Here is an 18,606-nt window from a genome sequence, read left to right on the forward strand (position 1 = left end):
CTTGAAAAACAGGGTAGGATTTAGTGGAAGATAAGGTCTGGGGAGGGAGTATTGGGGTCATTCCTAAGTTCTGAGCTTGCGCAATAGGATGGCGCTGGGGTCATTGCCTGAGATAAGATAGGATGGAAGAGGAGCTCGATTTTACTTCTGATTCATGAGGCTGGAATAGGTGACCTTGGGCTGGGTTTCAAAATCAATAGCCTCACAATGTGTAACATTGTATGATTTCGGCTGGGGCCCTTGAGTGCACTCTGGGGGGCCTGTCCCTCTAACTTGTAAGCATTTTCTGGAGAGAGGTTCCTTCTGTATACATGCTCGGGTCCGGGGAGAGCCATGACTCAAAGGTTAAGAAACACTAGGTTTTATCACAATGACCGTTCAATAAATACTTGCCATGGACCCGTGAAGCCCAAGAACAATATCAGTGTGTGGGAATTTCCGGTTCAGCTTTGTAGCAGAGAGTTTGAACTGCTCTGAAGAGCCTTTTCTCAGACCTCTTCCCTGGTTGACTGAGACCAGTCATCTACCTCTTAATTCCTTCACCAGTTATTATGTGCTGTTTACAAAAATGTAGCCTGGTGCTTAGGCTTTTGTACAGTACACCCAGGAGTTGTTAGCATATTCCTGTGCTAGGTAACGTAGAACTACCCCTCTGAGATTGGTATTGGCATATTCCCACTTTACAGATGGGAACACTGAGGTTTAGAAGGTGTAAGTTAATAGTAAGTGGCGGAACTGTGATTCGAATTGTCTGTATTTGACTCAGTTGCATTGCTTTCCACTGTACTGACAAGTTCCTGTTGGTTGACAGAAACAAAGTGACACCTGTTTTTCTTAGTGCTTTGTACTTAATCTTTACTGAATCAATACACTGCACGCTGGTCAGGTCTCTTGAGTCCTTTCTCTTGCACGTGCAGCTTTCAAGGTTACCCTTGGATTTTTCTCATTTATTTCCTGTCTCTGCTGTACACTAAATGCCCCCTTTTATCCTCTACTGCTGGCTTTTGTTAGGAACTCTTATCCCTCATTTTGCTTTAGAAACGGCAGAAGCCTCAGATGCCGTTATTTTGCCCAAGTTGGATTTGAGATGTGTGTGGCCATCTTCTCCTCCCACAGCAGTTTGCTAGCGTCTGGAGTGGTGCTTGCTGTTGGTGTGTTTTAGGTAGCGATTGAATTAAAAACCTTGTTAGGATGTTGAATTTTCAGAGCGGTCATTGATGTTCAGCCTGTGTGACTAATGGACAGTTATCTTTGTTTCCTCTGGCATCTTAATGAGTTCCTGAGTCGTGTTTATGTATGCCATCACTTGCCTGATTAGTTTTGCAAGGAAACCCTTGAAATTTTGGATCATCCTACCAATAGGGGAGCCTCCACTTTGAGCACAGCTGGGGGGTTTTTTGGCTCCCTCTTCTCATCTAGAAGCTGGCTTTCCCCAGAGCTCCTGGGCATGGGACCACTCTCCTGTGGGGGAGAGGAGAAAGTGTCAGAGGGGTGTCTGTGTCATAGTCCCTCTGATAATCGACAGTTCTCTTCATCTTACGAAATTTCATTATCCTGAAATTGTGCACAGGAAAAATGGTTACAACAATAGCCTTCAGCTTTAAGGTGAAGAAATCTCCACTCCAAAGAAATCTGGAAATGAACAGAAATTAAACACTTGAAAAAGAATCAGGAGTTCCCTTGTGGCTTAGTGGGTTCAGGATCCAGCTATGTCATTGTTGCAGTGGCTCAGGTTCAGTCTGGGAATTTGTGCATGCAGTGGGCACGGTCAGAAAAATGACAGGCTGTAAGACACTAGAGCAAAGTGTGTATTTGAAAAGTCAAACTTTCGTGGAATACCACTTATGTCTTAGACCAGAAACCCATTTTTATTTGAAAATAAGAGTTGACATTTTGAATTTAATATAAATTATATTAAGGTCATAGGTCTTAAACTTTTAAGTCTCAGGACTCCTTTCTACTCGAATTACTGGAGACTCCAAATGGTCTTTGCTCATGTGGATTTTATCTACCAGTATTTATTAGAAATGAAAAATGAAGTTGGAAATTTATAACAAAGGAACAATGATAAAGCCTTTACATGTGAGCATAAACTCCATACTTTTATGATAAAGGATTATATTCAAAACAAAAAAATGCATATGGGAAATCTCTCAATGTCTGTCTTACTGAAACGCATTTACGCTCTTGGCTGCTTTTGCTTTCTGTGACATGTTGCTTTGGAAGTATGTGTCACATACGTGTAATTACGAAAAGAGTATTAGCTGTAGCACGTAAGTGGATGTACTCTTCAATATTGATAGCTGGCAAGTGAGTTTCACAAAAATTAGTTGCGGTATAGAATATGAAGCCATATCTGTGTCCATTGGTCTCAGGTGTCGAATGGCTCTTTTAAATGCTCGTGACCTCAGCCTTTTGGTTTGGGAAACATTAGTTCATTTAGTCCTGCAGGCCTTCTGGGTGTTGACACCTTTCGTTATAAAACATCAAAAAATGAGTTAACATCACCATCAATCTCACCAAAAACCCTCTAGGTATCAGGAAGCTGTCAAGCTCATGGCAAGTGCAAGTTTTTGAAAATCTTATTTTTCCTTTGAAAGCTTGATTCTGATCATAGGCAATAAATACTGTCAGTTATTTGTCCATCAAATGACTGGCTCACTTCGTTTCCAAGAGCGTATTTGCCAAATATCCAAGTCTGGATAACCAGTTTGTTGGTTCTTTCAAGTGGATGTGATCCGTGGGAAGAGTGGACATGCCAACCGTCATGTGCAGAAGAAATCTGAGGTGCTTTACGCATCCCATGGGATATTAACATAAAACTAACATTGAATGGTTTCTCAAGACATTCTGAGATATGAAGCTGGCGTTAAAAAAAATTGGTAGTTCATGGTGGGATGGTAAATGCCTACCAGTGCAGTATGGCTCTGGTGCCTTGATTGATGCGAAGGCACCAGCTGTCTTATTGCCACCACTGCTTGCACACCATCGGGCGCAAGTGTCAAGGAGGCAGATGATGACTATCGGGAAGATAGTTTGGCTGTGTGGCCCCTTGGAGATTGGTGGCTCATGTTTGGAAGCAGACTTTTGAAGAGTTGGGAGATAGTTTCCATTTAGTAGGAATTTTAATGTGGTACCAATTGTCCAAAACAACGTGTAACTCCAGATTCATATTCATCTTAGACATGCATTCAAGACATACCAGCCTCACTACCTTGTTTTGTTTCTACTGTGCTGCCATTGGTTTGTACACTCCCTGCCTCGAACAGCAGACAGCTGACATCTCTTCTGGAGGGGGGTGGGCTGTCCGAAGTTCAGATACTCCAAGGAGCGAATCATCTTCCTGTGGATAATGGAGTGGTAAAATGACTCTCCACCTTAGTGGCTTAGCTGAAAAGCCAGACGACACAATTAAAAATTACAGGTCTTGAAAATACTTGGTGCCAACCTTTATGTAGCATTTAACTGAGAATGTATCTGGGGTTGGGTTGAGAATTTTCATGAAGCCATTGCCCTTTGCGACACTGAGAACCTCAGTCATTTCTTAGTGTCCAGAGTGCCCCAGACACTGCCAGAATGTGAAGAGCTGAGGTTGCTTCTCTAAGGAGCATCCTGTCAAGTGGAGAACCGTTTGCCTTCTTGTGTATAACTAGAGTCCCTTTTAACTCGAGTGGACAGTCATCGAATAATAATCTCATACCTTGGGCAGCAGGTATTTGTGCTTTCATTTAAACTTTGACAATAGTGTTTCTTGCTCAAACTTTATTAAAAAAAAAAAAGTTGGACTTCTGGTCATGGCTCAGAGGAAACGAATCTGACTAGCATCCATGAGGACCCAGGTTCCATCCCTGGCATCGCTTAGTGGGTTAAAGATCCAGTGTTGCTGTGAGCTGTGGTGTAGGTTGCAGATGTGGTTCAGATCTGGCATTGGTGTAGGATTTTGAACCCTTAGCCTGGAAACCTCCATGTGCCATGAGTGCAGCCCTAAAACCACACACACGTACACGTGTTAATTCTTGCAAATGATGGATTTCCACTAGTCTCCCCCCCGAGGCTGAGGATGCCTCTGCATCTGGCAGGCCATGTGCCCCTTAGGAAAGGAGTGGAAAACCTGTAGCTTACATGAAAAATCCTGCCACACACGCCTGTCTTCTCCCTGTCTTCGTTCGAGGCCAGACAGGTTTGCAAGTAAGTTGTCACATCCTCTGTCCCTTTTCTCCTGGCCCGGTGGATGGAGGAAATGCATCATTCTCTGCTGATGGCTTGGCTGTGAGGGGTCTGCTGGATCTTGGCAGGCTGGAGAGGGTTTTCTGGGGCCCCTTGGTCCTCCAGCTCCTGGGTTTTGGGGCCTTGTCCAGGCCGCTGACCTGGCACCAGCACTAACCTTGCTCCCCCAGCAGGAGAACATTTGGCCTGGCTCCCAAAAACCGCTGGTGCCGCCTCACTTGCAGCTCTGATTGGGTGTTAGGTGTCTCTTGGGTTGCCTCCAGCGTTTCTTATTTTTAGGGCCTTCGTCAACGTCTTCTGTGTGTGAAACATGAAAAGTGAGCCACAGCCACTGGAATTGGACACTTAGGGTTTTTAGGCCACTCTTGTCACATGGCCCTATGAGGTTCTTCAGTTACAGAGGTTAAAAAAAAAAAATGCACGCTAGGAGCTGGTGGGTGGGTGTCGGGGGCAGGGGGGGAGGACAAGCGCCTCCTGGGCAGTGAAAAAGGATATTGTAACTAAAGCTTGGGTGATGGCCTTTCAGGTGCCGGCAGGCGTCTGCTTACAGCTCAGCCAGGTCACAGATGGGGGACACTCAGTGGTAACTTTCTCAATTGGGAACTGGCTTTTCAGAGGTTGACATGGTCCTGAGGAAAAGCCTGGATGCCTAGTAGGCGCTGTGCATGTCAGACCTGAGAGGATGGCGGGGGTGGGGGGTGGGAGGTGTCCAGCCCAGGGCGCCCCAGACATGAGGCTGGGCTCCTTCTCAGGTGAGTGTCAGTGGCCCTTTAGACAGAAGAGGGTCATTACAGGGGAGATGGTTTCTTAAATGAAGACAATGAAGACAGCTGAAGATGTTTAAAACTTTTTTTGCCCCTGGGGGGGTGGCGAGCATCGGTGTTGGCGCTGGATAGTCATGACAGGTGAAGGAGCATCCTTAAGTCCTGAGGTCTGTGTGTCCCACATCCTCCCTCCGTCTCTCCCCAGGACGCGGAGCTGACAGCTCTTGCTGTGCTGTCCTGCAGTGTACCCTGCTTCTCTTCTTACCTCATCGTCTGCTTCGGGACGTCGAAATTGTGGATCAGTTTTCTCTTACTAAAGTATTAAATGTTTGATGGAAGGAACTCTGGGCAGCATGTGTCCTAATGGCCCCTGTACTCGGCACCACGTGGTACCCAGCCTGGTACATAGCGGGGTTAGTCACTGCATTGCCTGTAGAGTGTGTGGGTGCTTCAGTGAGTACAGCCGAACTGACTGGCCGGCAAACCTGGAGCATCAGCACAGTCCTGACGTCCCCCGTCAGGCTGTGGACGCGCATCAGCCAGCGGGCAGCGGCGGTGAGGCCTAGAGGCTGGACGGTACCTGGCCCCCGCAGAGTTGAGGTGCAGCCTGCTTCCGAGCCCTGAATGAGCTTTCTCACCATTGTATCTGTTCCTTTGGGATGTGCTTTCAGCCTGTGAGACTTTCCGAATCTGAAGATGATGAAAGTAAAGCCTTGCATCCCCAAGGCTTTTAGATTTTACAGCCCATCCCTTAGGGCTGGGGAAGTGACTCCACTGATGCTTCAGCTTCCTCCTGTGTATGAAGCCGTGTTGTAGAAAGGGTTACGGGGAACTACAAAATATTTCGAAACTGGAAATAAGTGAATTCTTGTCCATGCCGCTGAAGAGTCTCGTAGGCTCTCTTACTGGGGGTATACATCATTAGATGTTATATTTACTCATTGAAAAACTGTCTCATTAGTGACAATACCCACATGCCTACTCAAACTCCTGGTAGCCATAAAAGCAGAATTTTTGTGTACAGATATACAGGGCCCTTCATGGGACCAAGGACGGGGAATGTGGCCAGACTTCGAGGGGCTTGGAACCAGGGTAGGGCTCACGTCCACTCCCCTCCCTCCTTGAATTGGCTTTATTCTTCTCTATGGTATCATTTGGGCTTTCTGCACTTGCCTGCTTTCAGGTTCTAAAACCACCCCGTCAGGTTCTGAGTGTGCCAGTCCCAAGTTCAAATGAGAGTCAATGAGACAGGAGTCTCAGCTCAAATTCCCAGCAGAGAGGATATGGTCGGCCTGCCTGGTCAGCTGCCCACTCTGATGCAGCAAATTCCACCTAGAGGGAAGGAGTCTGGGGAGCGAATAACTTAAAGGGATGAAGTAAGAGGCCAGCATCCGAGAGCCATCTCGGGACTCTGGAAATAGTCTGCCAAGGCTGCCGAGCTCAGCAAGTTGGGTCTGATCCTGCTGGAATTCCTTGTCTCCTACTGACTTTCCATAGTTGCCTTAGAAGACACCTGTCACCCCGCCCCGGTCTTTGTGAGGCCCTGAGGACCCATCCTTGTCTGAGATGGAATTTTCATAGCAGGGCAGCCCAGTCTTGTCTGTCTCTACCATGCTGGTGGTGAAATAGTAATTTTGTCAAAGTAGAATTCGCATGGACAGCTCTGGAGCATGTCAGGAAAAAAACCATCTTAAATTTGGTCTCTTTGAGTTGGGCTGTTGTTGGGGGTTTGGGGAGGAGGGGAGCGGTAGAGATGAGCAACCCTCTTGTACCCTCTGTTTTCTTAGAGAAAGTTGTATCCGTCCACTTGATGTTTCAGAAATATCTTCGATAGGACCCTTCAGCAATGCATTTTTAACATCAGGTTAGGCATTTGTTAAAGATGATTGTTCGTTGTCAACCAACTTTACCTGGCAGCTCTGAACACAGTTGCGTTTTCATGCTGGATGCTCACGAGATCTGTTTACAGCTGGGTACCTACGAGTGCATCGAGCTAATAAAGTCCCCTGGTTAAAGGGTGTGTCCTAGATCTAACATTTGAAATCCTTGCCGTTAAGTATGATATGAGCAGATCTTCACGTTGTGGTGAAGCTTAACCATTTTTGATGGTTCATCTTTGATCATAATCTCTAATTTTTATAATTGCTCTCGGGAACCTCTCCGGGATGTCCTGAGTTTTTGACTGGTGTCCCTCCCCTTACACAGCAGATAAAGTCGGGTCATTGGGTTCAGGAAGGGAGTTTGCTTCCCCCTTCTGACTTTAATGAAATCACCAAGGAATTCTCCAATAGAAAATGTGGAAAATACTTGGAAATGAATTACAATGATAGGTTCCTGTGGCTTGCTCTGAGCTTTTGTGGCCCTGGCTGACTTTTTCTAGACTCTCAAAACAAGTGTCTAGATAGCACTTCAGGCCCTTTCATCCTTTTCATCTTCAGTTGCTAAGACCTGTTCTATCAGTGAGACTTGTCTTTTTCATTGTTCGTAGTTAGGATGTCACATTGAAATAGGTGGCTTACTACTTGGCTGGTATTACTCTTGAACATGTCCTATAGTCCACCTTGCAAGTTCTTTTTTGGGCTTCAGGTTCCTAAACATTCATGTTGTCCATTTTGTGGAGAACGCCCTTGGCCGTGGCTGCAGATGTGAACATGGACTCTTTCTAGACAATGTTCGTTAATGCCCATCTCTACTCTGCAGAGGTGTTTTCACAGAATGAAAGAGTGGCCCACGGTGCTCTCTAGGGTAACTTCTATCGCAACACGTCAGGCTTCAGTTGCAGAGACTCAGTTTTGTTGTCGAGGGTTCTTAAAAGGTAGGATAAAGTTACATTAACTGCTCCCTGCATGCAGCCTCTGGGTCCTGCATTGCTGTATATATGTAATGCTTAAAATGGTGGTTGCTTCCTAAGTATTGCTGAATTAAAGAAATAGCTGCATGGGGACCCTTCTGAAACTCCTGTAAGGTTGTATTTTGAGCCAGCCGAAGTCTGACTGGTCACTTGGAGTCTTTTTTGAATAAGGATTAAAACCCCTCTTAGGTTAGTTGCAAATACAAACTCGGGTTTCTTACTCTGCAGGATGTGTAGTCACAGGAGACTGGGCTGTGTCTTCCCTGCTCCTCTGCCCTAGGACTGCCTACTTGATTAATTCAGTTTAAGCTCTTCCCTCTAGGCTACTAATCCTATTTTTCCAGCAGAGAAGCAGCGGGAGGGAATAGTAATATGTCTCATGGCTATTAAAAGATGATACTGCCTTGCACAAAGTACTTATTCTCTGAAAAAGGATGATTAAGCAGAAATTTGATTCTCATCTATGCTTTTGCTTTTGTCATATTCCTTTATCTTCTAGTGTAGTCGGGGGAGAAGCATCATTTTTATCGTCATTGCTGATAATTTTCAGCATCATAACAGGATGCTTGTTGAGACGTGCTTACATTTTACCAAACCATTATGAACCCTAGTTGCCAGAGGGGGAGAAGACAGTGAAAATTGAAATGATCTTTGGCATGTGGTGTTTTCTGAAATACTAATTTGAAATAAGAAGCATGTTTTATGGTCTCTGCCAACAATATCCTCCAAATTCCTATAGGTCAGCTTTTCTCACTGAATACTTTTGTCCTTCAGTTTATATATACACGCGGAGAAGGCGTCTTTAAAACTGAGACCATTCTAATTCATAAGCCGGCAGCTAACCCAGACCCTTTAAAACCCCTGTTGAATGTGTTAATGAAAACCAAGGGAAGTGCTATAGTACGGGAGGGGATGAGACTCCTCTTTGCCCTGTAGATTGAACCAGTAAATTTCTAGGACATTTCGAGTTAAGTATTGCAACTGCTTGTCCACAGGTGATGGAGTGGAGTTCTGATGTACTTCTGCTTTTGCTGCGGGGTCTTGAATTCTAAATTTCAGCCTGATGGGCGCATAGATGTTAGATCGTGCTCTGAGCTTTTTTTCTGTGGCTGGAATATTTCGCCATCACCATCATCATGGCCATCTTCATCATCTTGCGTCACTGGATCCTCTGATCCAGCTTCGGAGAATCCTTCTGTAAGAAGGAATCTTAAATATGGAAGATGTTGGTATAGCAGACTTGCCATTGTGGATTCACTTAACATAGCAAGAAATCCAAAGCATCCTTTATGTCCAGTTTTAAGGTAGATTTGGTGATGACCACTTGCTATACATTCACATAGACGACATTTTCATTCAAACTGCTGTTCTTTCAAATATGAAAACAGACCCTGCCACTTACAAGAAATTATATTTTACAATATGACGAGTGGTTTAATAAACCCTGCAGGTAAAAACCTGAATGGTGATGGTGACAGAGGACAGTAAACTTTTCATCGTTTTCTGATTTTTTGCATTTTCAGTTTTTTAAAGGGAACCACATTTGTATAATGGAACATTGAAACATCATGTAGGTATTTTAAAGTGAACAAGACATAGCTAGAAATGACCCTTTGGTAAAAAGTGTAACTTGTAAAATGAGTCTTGTTGGGTGTAGAAGTGTCTTTGGTATGTTTTGGGGCCGGGCTGCTGGGAGGTAAACAGGTTCCAGTCAGCAGCTCTCAGTTGAGTCATAGCTCCTGAATGCTGGCTCTAAGTCCAGGATAAAGGAATTGGAAAGAGAGGGAAGGTGTTTGAACAGGTCAGTGGGCACCAAAGGCACCAGTGATCTCACTCATGCCGTATCTTGGACCAACTGTCTTGCATTTAGCTTTGTTCTTATTACCATTATACTTTCTAGTGCTATGAACTTTGGATGCAATGTCAGTTTTGAATTAAGATCTGTCCTGAGTTGGAGGCAAGCAGAGGCGAAAACAAAATGCCAATCAATGATGCATTCTAAATCTAAGTTGTTATTATCTTAAGAAATGTGTGTTCTTAATTTTACTTGATGAAGGTGGACCGGCTACAGGGTTTTTTCAAAGTAGAATAAGGCTGAATACGGGCCCGGCTGGTTTTCTTGTCTATACGATGGAAACGATATGACCGTTCTCAGAGGATTTTGTGCTTATGAAATGAGAGAATGATTATGCAGGCTCTTGATACAGTGAGTTCATGATATCTACTTGGTAGATGATTATCACAAACTAATGAATTAAATGGTATTTCTTAATGCTGTGCCTTGGAATAGTCTGTCATACTAGCTTAGAAGAGAAAACCGGTCTACTTTGTAAATGGTTCCTTAGCTGTGCACATGAATGGGAGCAGGATTATAGGTAAGCTCTTTGGTGAGAGATTTTTTCTGGTGAACTTGTAAGCAAAGAAAAGGGTAACATAAACAAGAGTGTAATGGTATTAATTTGAATTAATATGACAGTTACCTAGTTATCTTCTTTTGCTCTTCATTTAATATTTTACCATTTTATAACTTGATCTCTGGGGCATTTTGAACAGAAGAAATTTGGCAGAGTATACTTGTTTCAGTGGAGTTCCTAAAAACAATTTTTGAGGACTGAATTTTTGGTCTTTTTGCTATTTCTTGGGCTGCTCCCGCAGCACATTGGAGGTTCCCAGGCTAGGGGTCGAATCAGAGCTGTAGCCACTGGCCTACGCCAGAGCCACAGCAATGCAGTATCCGAGCTGCATCTGCGACCTCTACGCCACAGCTTTAACCCACTGAGCAAGGCCAGGGATGGAACCCCCAACCTCATGGTTCCTAGTCGGATTTGTTAACTACTGCGCCACGACGAGGACTCCTGAGGACTGGATTTAAATATTCCCAGAAAGGTGGAGCGAGTCCACCTGTAATGGGATAATCTATGTCATCCTGTGTGCCAGGTGGATGTCACGGATGCTTTGTCAGTGGCTGCAAAAATGTGTAAGCTTCTTGAGATCAGAATTGTTCACCTCTGTTCTTCTAGTCCTGAGAATATTCTTAGCACGTAGTAATGAATAGATGGTACATGACTACCCAGTTCCTTAAAGCTTCAACTCTAACCCGATGAAAGAAACACAACTGTTCTGCTCTTTTTATAGTGTGAAATATTTAATAATTTCTGGGAAAGCAGTCTTCACTCCTCAGCATTCAAAACATGTACCAGCACCTTCTTGGTCTTCTAAAACTTTTTCCCCTCTCCCAGCGATGGCACATTTGCTCTGCTCAAATTCGAAGTCTCATCATGGACCAACTCATCCAGCGAATCTCGTCCAAGGGGCCCCGCACACACAAGAAAAGCTTCATGTTTTCATACTAACAGTTGTGTTCTTATGCTTGATTTCCATAGTTGCCTATATTATGTCAGTCTAAGGAGCTGGAAAGAAATTTTAACAGGGTATTGGGGTTGAGAGTGCCTTAAAAATCGTGGTAGGGAGACGTTTTGCCTTGAATGATGAAATGAACCCCACATTTGCAGTGTTAATGATTTTCAATGGCGTGTCCTCGTATGATGGCTCTTTTTTGGCTTTTTAGGGCCACATGTGCAGCATATGGAAGTTCCCAGGCTAGGGGCTGAATCAGCTCCAGCTGCCGACCTACATCACAGCTACAGCAACTCAGGATCCGAGCCGTGTCTGTGACACCATAGCTCCGCAACACCGGATCAAACCTGCATTCTCATGGATACTAGCTGGATTTGTTTCCATTGCATCGCAGTGGAAACGCTCTGGTTGATTGCCTTTCTGGCTCAGCTGAGCTCAGCTTAAAACTAAAAGTTGTTTGGCAAATTTTGAAGAAAGTTTTATTCTAAATTTCCATTCTCAAAATGCACCGGGAAGATCGATGTAAACGAAAGAGAATGTGAATGTAGATGTTGGGACACTTAGATGGTCCTCGATAAAGAGAACGCCTCCCCAGGTTAAGTGGCACCAACGTTCATCACCAACAGCCCAGGGACGTGCCTCACTTTAATTCAGGTTTCTAATACATATATCACATACATGTTACATAATGTTAGGTTTCTGTCTAATACATATATCACATACATGTTATATGATGTTAGGTTTCTCTCTAATACGTATATCACATGTTATATGTTAGGTTTCTGTCTAATACATATATCACATACATGTTATATAATGTTAGATAACATAAAATCATAGTCTTATATTCAGAACTGGGTTTTCATGAACAGAAAACTGGATTCCCGGCCTCCTCTTGGAGTATATAGTGCTCCATGTAATTACATAGACCTCTCAGTATCTGTAAAACTAACAAGATTAAGGCCTCATCTCTTTATAGAAGACACCCTGACTAGCCATGTGGGTCCCATATTCTGGGGAGCTTCCATTCTTGGGCTCATTGTCACCTAAAAAGTACAACTTGGTTTTATGCAGCAGAACACTGATTGTGTGTGAGTGCGTAGATTATGTAAAGGGGAGGTTGATGGGTGCTGACTTGGTAAATTGTGTCCCAAATAATAACTCATTCTAGGCCAACACTGAAAATATTCCAGATTTTTTAGGCTTCTCTCAGGGAGTTGGGAACAGAAAAGGATTATAGAAATATTTATAGTAGGCATAAACTTGCACATAAAGTCCTTTGAGTTTAAACAAGCATGTTGCAATTATTCTTTTAGAGAAACTGGAATAAGTAATTATTCCTTGTAGCCTCTGACTGTTTAACGCCTACTTAAGCAGGCTCATTGTCTAAAAGTCTGATTTTTACTGTTTTCACCCCTTAAATGTGATGTTGCCTAGACCGCAGTTGTAGCGGTGATGGCCGGGGTGTCTCTGGAGACAGTTAGATTGTGAGGACCGTTCATATTCACGTGTAGAACTAGAAATGTCTCATTCCCACTGTAGCAGCAGCTGGAGTAACACACAAGCCCGTCTTCAGAATAACTTGTCCTCCGTGTTGCTGAGCTTGGTAAAACCAGGACCCTAAATGGGTTTTGCTTCTTTGTCATGTTTGAAGTTGGAGGGAAAAGCTTCCTTCAGCTAGTGGTTTTGTGTTTCGTATGCACTTAAGCTACACTTTCCCATCCCATCGTGGTCTTCTGCAGGCCTCATCCGATTTTAGGTCAGTGAATGTGACTTTATTCTCCTGCACGGGTGGCTCAGCGAACCCTTGGAAAACTCCTCACTTGCAGATTCCTTCAGAACTGAGACAGTCTGAGCCTCAGGTATTTTAAAAGCCGTGGTTCACATTGTGTGTATGTTCATGACTCTGCAGGGGTCTCTCTGTAAGACTTGTGTAAGAAACAAATATATCCCAACATGAGACGAGAGGGGGACTCAACACTTGAAAAGCAGTATTTATCTTCACATCTGGGTGTTCCCAGAATAGATTCTTGCCTTTACAGAGCAGTTTTCTTGAGGCCTCGTTGGGGGTATTTGGGTAGCACCTTCTGGAAGGATCCCACATTCAGCGTTAGGTTGGATTTTGTAGAATCTATTGAGTGAGACAGTGGGGGTAACAGGTTGGGGCATTACATAGCTCTGTAGGAGTGTGGAAAAGGGGTTTGGGGGGACGCTTCACCAGTCCTGCTGGCTTCTTAGAGCTTAATGCAGGAGGAGAAAAAGGAGTGGGTGTGAGTCGATGACCCAGACCCTGGACTTAAGCGCTTTATGTACATGATCTCATTTAATCCCCTTTCATCAGCGGCAACTGGATCACGGGTATATTTGACTCGAGTTGATGCTCTTACCCACCACACTTGCCTTTACTGATGTTACTCTGCCCTTAGAGTTCCTGATAACTTGCTTTCCTCTATAGGTTGGGGCTTTGTGTCTACTTCCCGATACCTAGAATAAGTCTCACGTAATCCTCAGTGTGCAGTGAATATTAAAAGGAAGACCATTCCCCTTGACAGAAAATCGATTTTTACTCAGTGTGTGTCCACTGAGAAGTGATGAATGGTTAATACTCACTGATTATCTTACACGTCCTTATTTAAGCAGATGTCTAAAACTCATGCCAAAGCCTAACATAAATGATTAATTAGGCACCGTTTAACATTATCTGAGCAATGACTTTTCTCTGTTAGGAATGGAGCATGGGCAATAATGGTGCCTTCGTGTAATTTTTGCTTATATGCAGAGAGTATAGGAAACGGGCAACTTATCTTTCCTGAGGAGTCAGAGAAATACAAGTGGAGACATTGTGTCCATTTCATGACTGGGATGCTTTGTACTTCTAAAGTTGTCTTTAAGACAGATACAATATGGTATTATTTACAGGAGGAATCTAAAATGTGGCACAGGTGAACCTAGCTGCAAAACAAACACAGGCATGGAGAGCAGACTTGTTGCCGAGGGGGATGGACGGGGGGTTTGGGGTTAGTAGATGCAAACTTAACTACATTTAGAAATGGATAAGCAATGAGGTCGTACCGTACAGCCTATGGAACTCTATCCAGTCTCTTGGGATAGAACATGATGGAAGATAAATGAGAAAAAGAATGTGTATGATTGAGTTACTTTGCTGTATAGCAGAAAATAACACAACATTCTAAGTCAACTACAATTTAAAAAAAAGTTGGCTTTGTAATTAAGATTGTGGGAGCCGTAAATTTGCCACAGAACCCTCCTCAGTGTCATCATCTTCCTAGCTATAAAAGGCACTGTTCCCATGTTTCTTGATTTATGGAATGAAAAGCAGGTATTCTAAGGTGGTCCTTCCAGATCAGGTTGACACAGGATCTTTTTGGCTCATGTTGCAGCTTTGTGCTTGAAGGAAACAATCCTTTTGAAGCTGGAAGTTGTCTAAAATCTTGAGTAACTAAAACGTAGATTGCTATGGTTAGAAAATGTACTTCAAAGCAAAACTTATTGTTTTCTGAGTAACTTTCCCAGTCAAGCTCTTTTGCATGATATAGCTTATTAAAAATAAATTGCTCTTGTCATCTCATTTCCGGGGCCTGGTACTGGAGGTTAGAAGGTGATGGGGCAGCGTTGTCTTCAGGGATAGTACCAACCATGACTTCAGAAGAGTCATTCATTGACCCATTGACTGTGTTGACAAACAGGCACTGGTGGGAGGGAGCTTGTCGGAGCTAAATTAGAGCCATGATTGTGAAGGGGCGACATGGCAGGACTAGAAGAGAAAAGGGAAGGATGATGAGTGACTCGCAGACAGGCGGCAACAGGGAGAAAATGAACTCCACGTCGCTGGCTGGTTTCCTTGGAGGGCAGAGAACACTTTCTCGTATGTGTCTCTGGGAGGTTGAAGAAGTTACCTTTGGCTCAGCAGGATGGAAGGAGCAAAGTGAAAGACATCAAGTCAGTCTTGAAAAAGCTCTTCATAGCCACGGTTTTAATTAAGTCTTTAAATTATTCAGTGGTTGGAGAAGCACATGTGGGATTTTTATTCTGTGTTGGTCTTTATAATAACAGTAATTGTCATGTCAGAGTGATCAGTTCAGGTGGCCCTCTGCTCCTCCCCAGTTTTCAGAATCGTCAGGGCAAAACTAAAATCTCTTGAAAATGTTGCTTTCAGGGTGCCACAAGTTCAAGCACATTAACGGGCCTTAATTTGCAAACAGTTTGGAAGTTTGAAGTGTTTTTTACAGGACTGTATCGAGTTCAATGTCTGCTTTCTTTAAAGGAAACCTGCAGGGTCCCAGTGTTCTCGGTGGATATTGATGTCAGGGAGCAGGAAGAGACCACTGCTCACAAGAGCCTGGGCCCTTGGCCAAGAATTCCTCGGTCTGGAACCTGGGCTCAAAGAGCTGCTGGTCACACTGGTAGATAAGACCTTAATGAAAGCTTGGAGGACAGGTGAAAAATTAGGGTCTGAAAGCCAGAGGCTGTTATGTAGGAAGACGGAGGGTATCCAGTGAAAGCTATGGCCAGACCTAAAAGAGAAATTAAGCATGAGTTTAAAATTTGAAGGCTTAGGATTTGGGGTTGGGCTGTTGTGACTCCTTTCTGAATACTTTCAGTCCTTCAGACTCTGTTAAGCTGCTGTCATTCTAAAAGAGCCTTAATGACAGAAGGGTGTCAGATGGTTTTGTGAGGTCTCTCTCGTGGTGAAATGACTTATTTGGGTTAAGTAAAAGCAGTCGTAGGGAGTCCAAGTGACTGGTTCTTGGTTTTGCAAGACTAGGTTTGGATCTGAGCTGTGGGCTTGCTAGCCTCCAGGTTTTCAGAACTCAGCTTGGTCCTGCTTGGCTCCCTTTGTTAAGTGGAGACTACGCAGTACCCAGTCATGCGGTTGATGGATTGAAATGAGATTCGAAAGTTGCTTGTGCAGAACAGGCACTTAATAGACTTCATGCTCTCCCTACATAAGCACGTAAGAGGCTCCCCCTGCCTGGCCTCAGAGTCCCTGTTTATAAATCACCCTGCAGGTACAGCTCCCTGTTCATGGGGAGTAACCTGCAATGATAGCCCCCTGACATTGCTGGCAAGTCGTCCTGGCGGGTCAGTGTTGTGAACTGAACTCCCACTGTGACATCCCAGCTATCCATCCAGGGTCAGTTCCACCAGAGCCTGTGTTGAAGGTAATGAAGCTCATTGTGGAGACTTACCTTGTGCTGACTTCTGTGACTGGATTTCCATTCTCGGAGCTGATAGGGCATTTGGGAAAAATCTAGGCTCCATTTTTGACTATACTGGCGACGTTGGGCCTGGAACTATTCCCTTGGCATATTTCATGTTTCTCATAAGGATAAAAAGGGGGCTGCTTTTATATAAGGGGGAGACACATGGGAGAGACACCCAACTTTTTAAAATACTAGGTTTGGAGTTCCCACTGTGGCGTGGTGGGTTGAGAATCCGACTGCAGGGGCTCAGGTCACTGGAGATGCAAGTTCAGTCCCTGACCTTGTGCAGTGGGTTAAAGGATCCGGCATTGCCACATCTGTGGCTCAGATGCAGTCCCTGGCCTGGGAACTTCCCTATGCCTTGGGCTCAGCCGGTTGGTTCTCTGTAAATACAAAATACTATGATTTTCTGGAGCCTCCTGGCTGGTTGAGTCTTACAGGGGGCTGGCAGAGGTCTGACTCGGCCCAGCCCAGGTCACCTGCCCCAGGAACAGTCTCTCACCCCATAGGTGTTGGTTGTCTGCTCCGTCAGTTGAGGGTGTTTGGCCAGCTTGACTCCGGGTCCTATTTTAAACACCCTGTTGATCGTGGACTGGCACCTTCTCTGTGAGAGGCTATGAAAGGGTGGCTTAAGAGGCATTAGGTCAGAGCTGTATTATCTGGAATTCAGGAAATAGCTTGTAAGTCGGTGTCTGTCGATCAGACGTTCTGCCCAAGTGGAGCCGAGGTAAACACGTTAAGTGCTAGGCTTTCATCCCGGGCTCGCTGACCCAGAGCCGCGAAGGTTTTGCCCCTCTCGGGAGCTTCCAAGACTGTCTGCAGAGGTCCGAGAGATCCTCGTATGTAGGTGGGAAGACCATGTGAAAGTGGTCATAAAACAGTGAGAGAGCTGTCAGGGGAGGGGGGGAGACAGGGCAGAACTGAAACCCGTGCAGGCGATGTCGTCTTTCTCTTGGTGGGAGCCCCCGAGCCCGACTGCAGCTAGATGCCCATCAGAGTAAAGCAGCTGATGCTGAGCTGAATGGTGAATAAGCTTAGAAATCTTACTCACGCTTTGACGATCTTCCATCCCTACCCTCTCCCTAGTCCAGTGGAAGTTTAATGGGATTGTAGAGGCATGACTATCTCCTGCAGTTGTCACCGAGGGCAGTGCAGTCCATTTTCTCCCAGGAGGGGTTGGGGTGATGGCTCACCGAGGGTCAGTGGGCTTCACCCTCCCTCTGAGTCAGCTGCATCGCTGTCCCCGCTGTCCTCAATCTCCCCCACTGGGGCCCAGCTCAGCCTCCCTGAGGACCCAGGTCGCTTGCATCACTGCTGTGGGACCTTGTCCACACTGCCAGGTGGTTTTTTCTTCGATGTCTTATCACGGGTGTGAACCCTGTCATTTATCATCTAGACCAGGACACTCCTGACAGGGAAGGGGGAGTGCCATTAATAATTAAGCTGGGAAAACAGGAGGAAACCGCCACTGTCCAGACAAACCTGGACATATGGCCACTCAGCTTGTCACTTGTCCTTGATTAAAGCTACCTTGATGGCAGGGTCCGTTCATATATCTCATTCTCCAAAGCAACACAGACGTAATCAGTTTGTGAAACAGTGAATAAAACAATTAGATAAACTTGGGACTGGGATGGGAAGTAATCAGGGCGGTTAATATTTACTGAGCCCTCCCAGGGTCAGCTGTGGGGTGGGCGCTGCTTAGAGTCTAATCATAATTCTAGGTACTGTTTTTTGTAGAGAGAATATCAATGCATAGAGAAGCTAAGTATTGGCTTGAAAGCAAATAAGCAACCAAAGCTGGGGTTCAAATCCAGAGCTGAAACACGCAGCCACTGTTACAGTTAATACGGAGAAAGGGCGAGAATAGGAGTGCAGGCTCCTTCCATGTGCCATGGGTGCTGCCCTAAAAACAAAGCATTTAGGTATTTTCCTTAGTGAATCCCAGAAATTGATCATGTGTATTAGAGAATACAAGTAGCAAATAAAAGGTATTTTCCTTTTTATTTATTTAAAAAAAATTTTTAAGGGCAGCACACATGGCATACGGAAGTTCCCAGGCTAGGGGTCACATCAGAACTATAGCTGCTGGCCTACGCCACAGCCACGCCAGATCAGAGCTGTGTCTGCAACCTACACCACAGCTCACGACACCACCAGATCCTTAACCCACTGAGCGAGG

The 18,606-nt window shown here is 44.8% G+C and overlaps 1 protein-coding gene and 1 long non-coding RNA gene across 9 annotated transcripts in view; one reads left to right on the forward strand and one right to left on the reverse strand.

Moving 5' to 3' along the window:
• The window catches only part of PRKCA (protein kinase C alpha), a 386,878-nt gene that overhangs the window by 32,199 nt on the left and 336,073 nt on the right, over positions 1 to 18,606 (forward strand). The gene's annotated exons all lie outside the window — the stretch shown is intronic.
• Positions 10,969 to 17,748, reverse strand: LOC146398049 (uncharacterized). Its single transcript, XR_014820980.1, has 2 exons — positions 16,927 to 17,748; positions 10,969 to 15,734 (listed from the first exon to the last, which is right to left on the reverse strand). It is a non-coding gene; the product is annotated as an uncharacterized LOC146398049 (long non-coding RNA).

The sequence above is a fragment of the Sus scrofa genome, chromosome 12 (genome assembly GCF_054392235.1).
Source record: "Sus scrofa isolate SSC_HxYL_T2T_F1_AM1 chromosome 12, Sscrofa_HxYL_maternal_Yorkshire_Landrace_v2.0, whole genome shotgun sequence".
In the NCBI taxonomy this organism is placed as follows: domain Eukaryota; kingdom Metazoa; phylum Chordata; class Mammalia; order Artiodactyla; family Suidae; genus Sus; species Sus scrofa.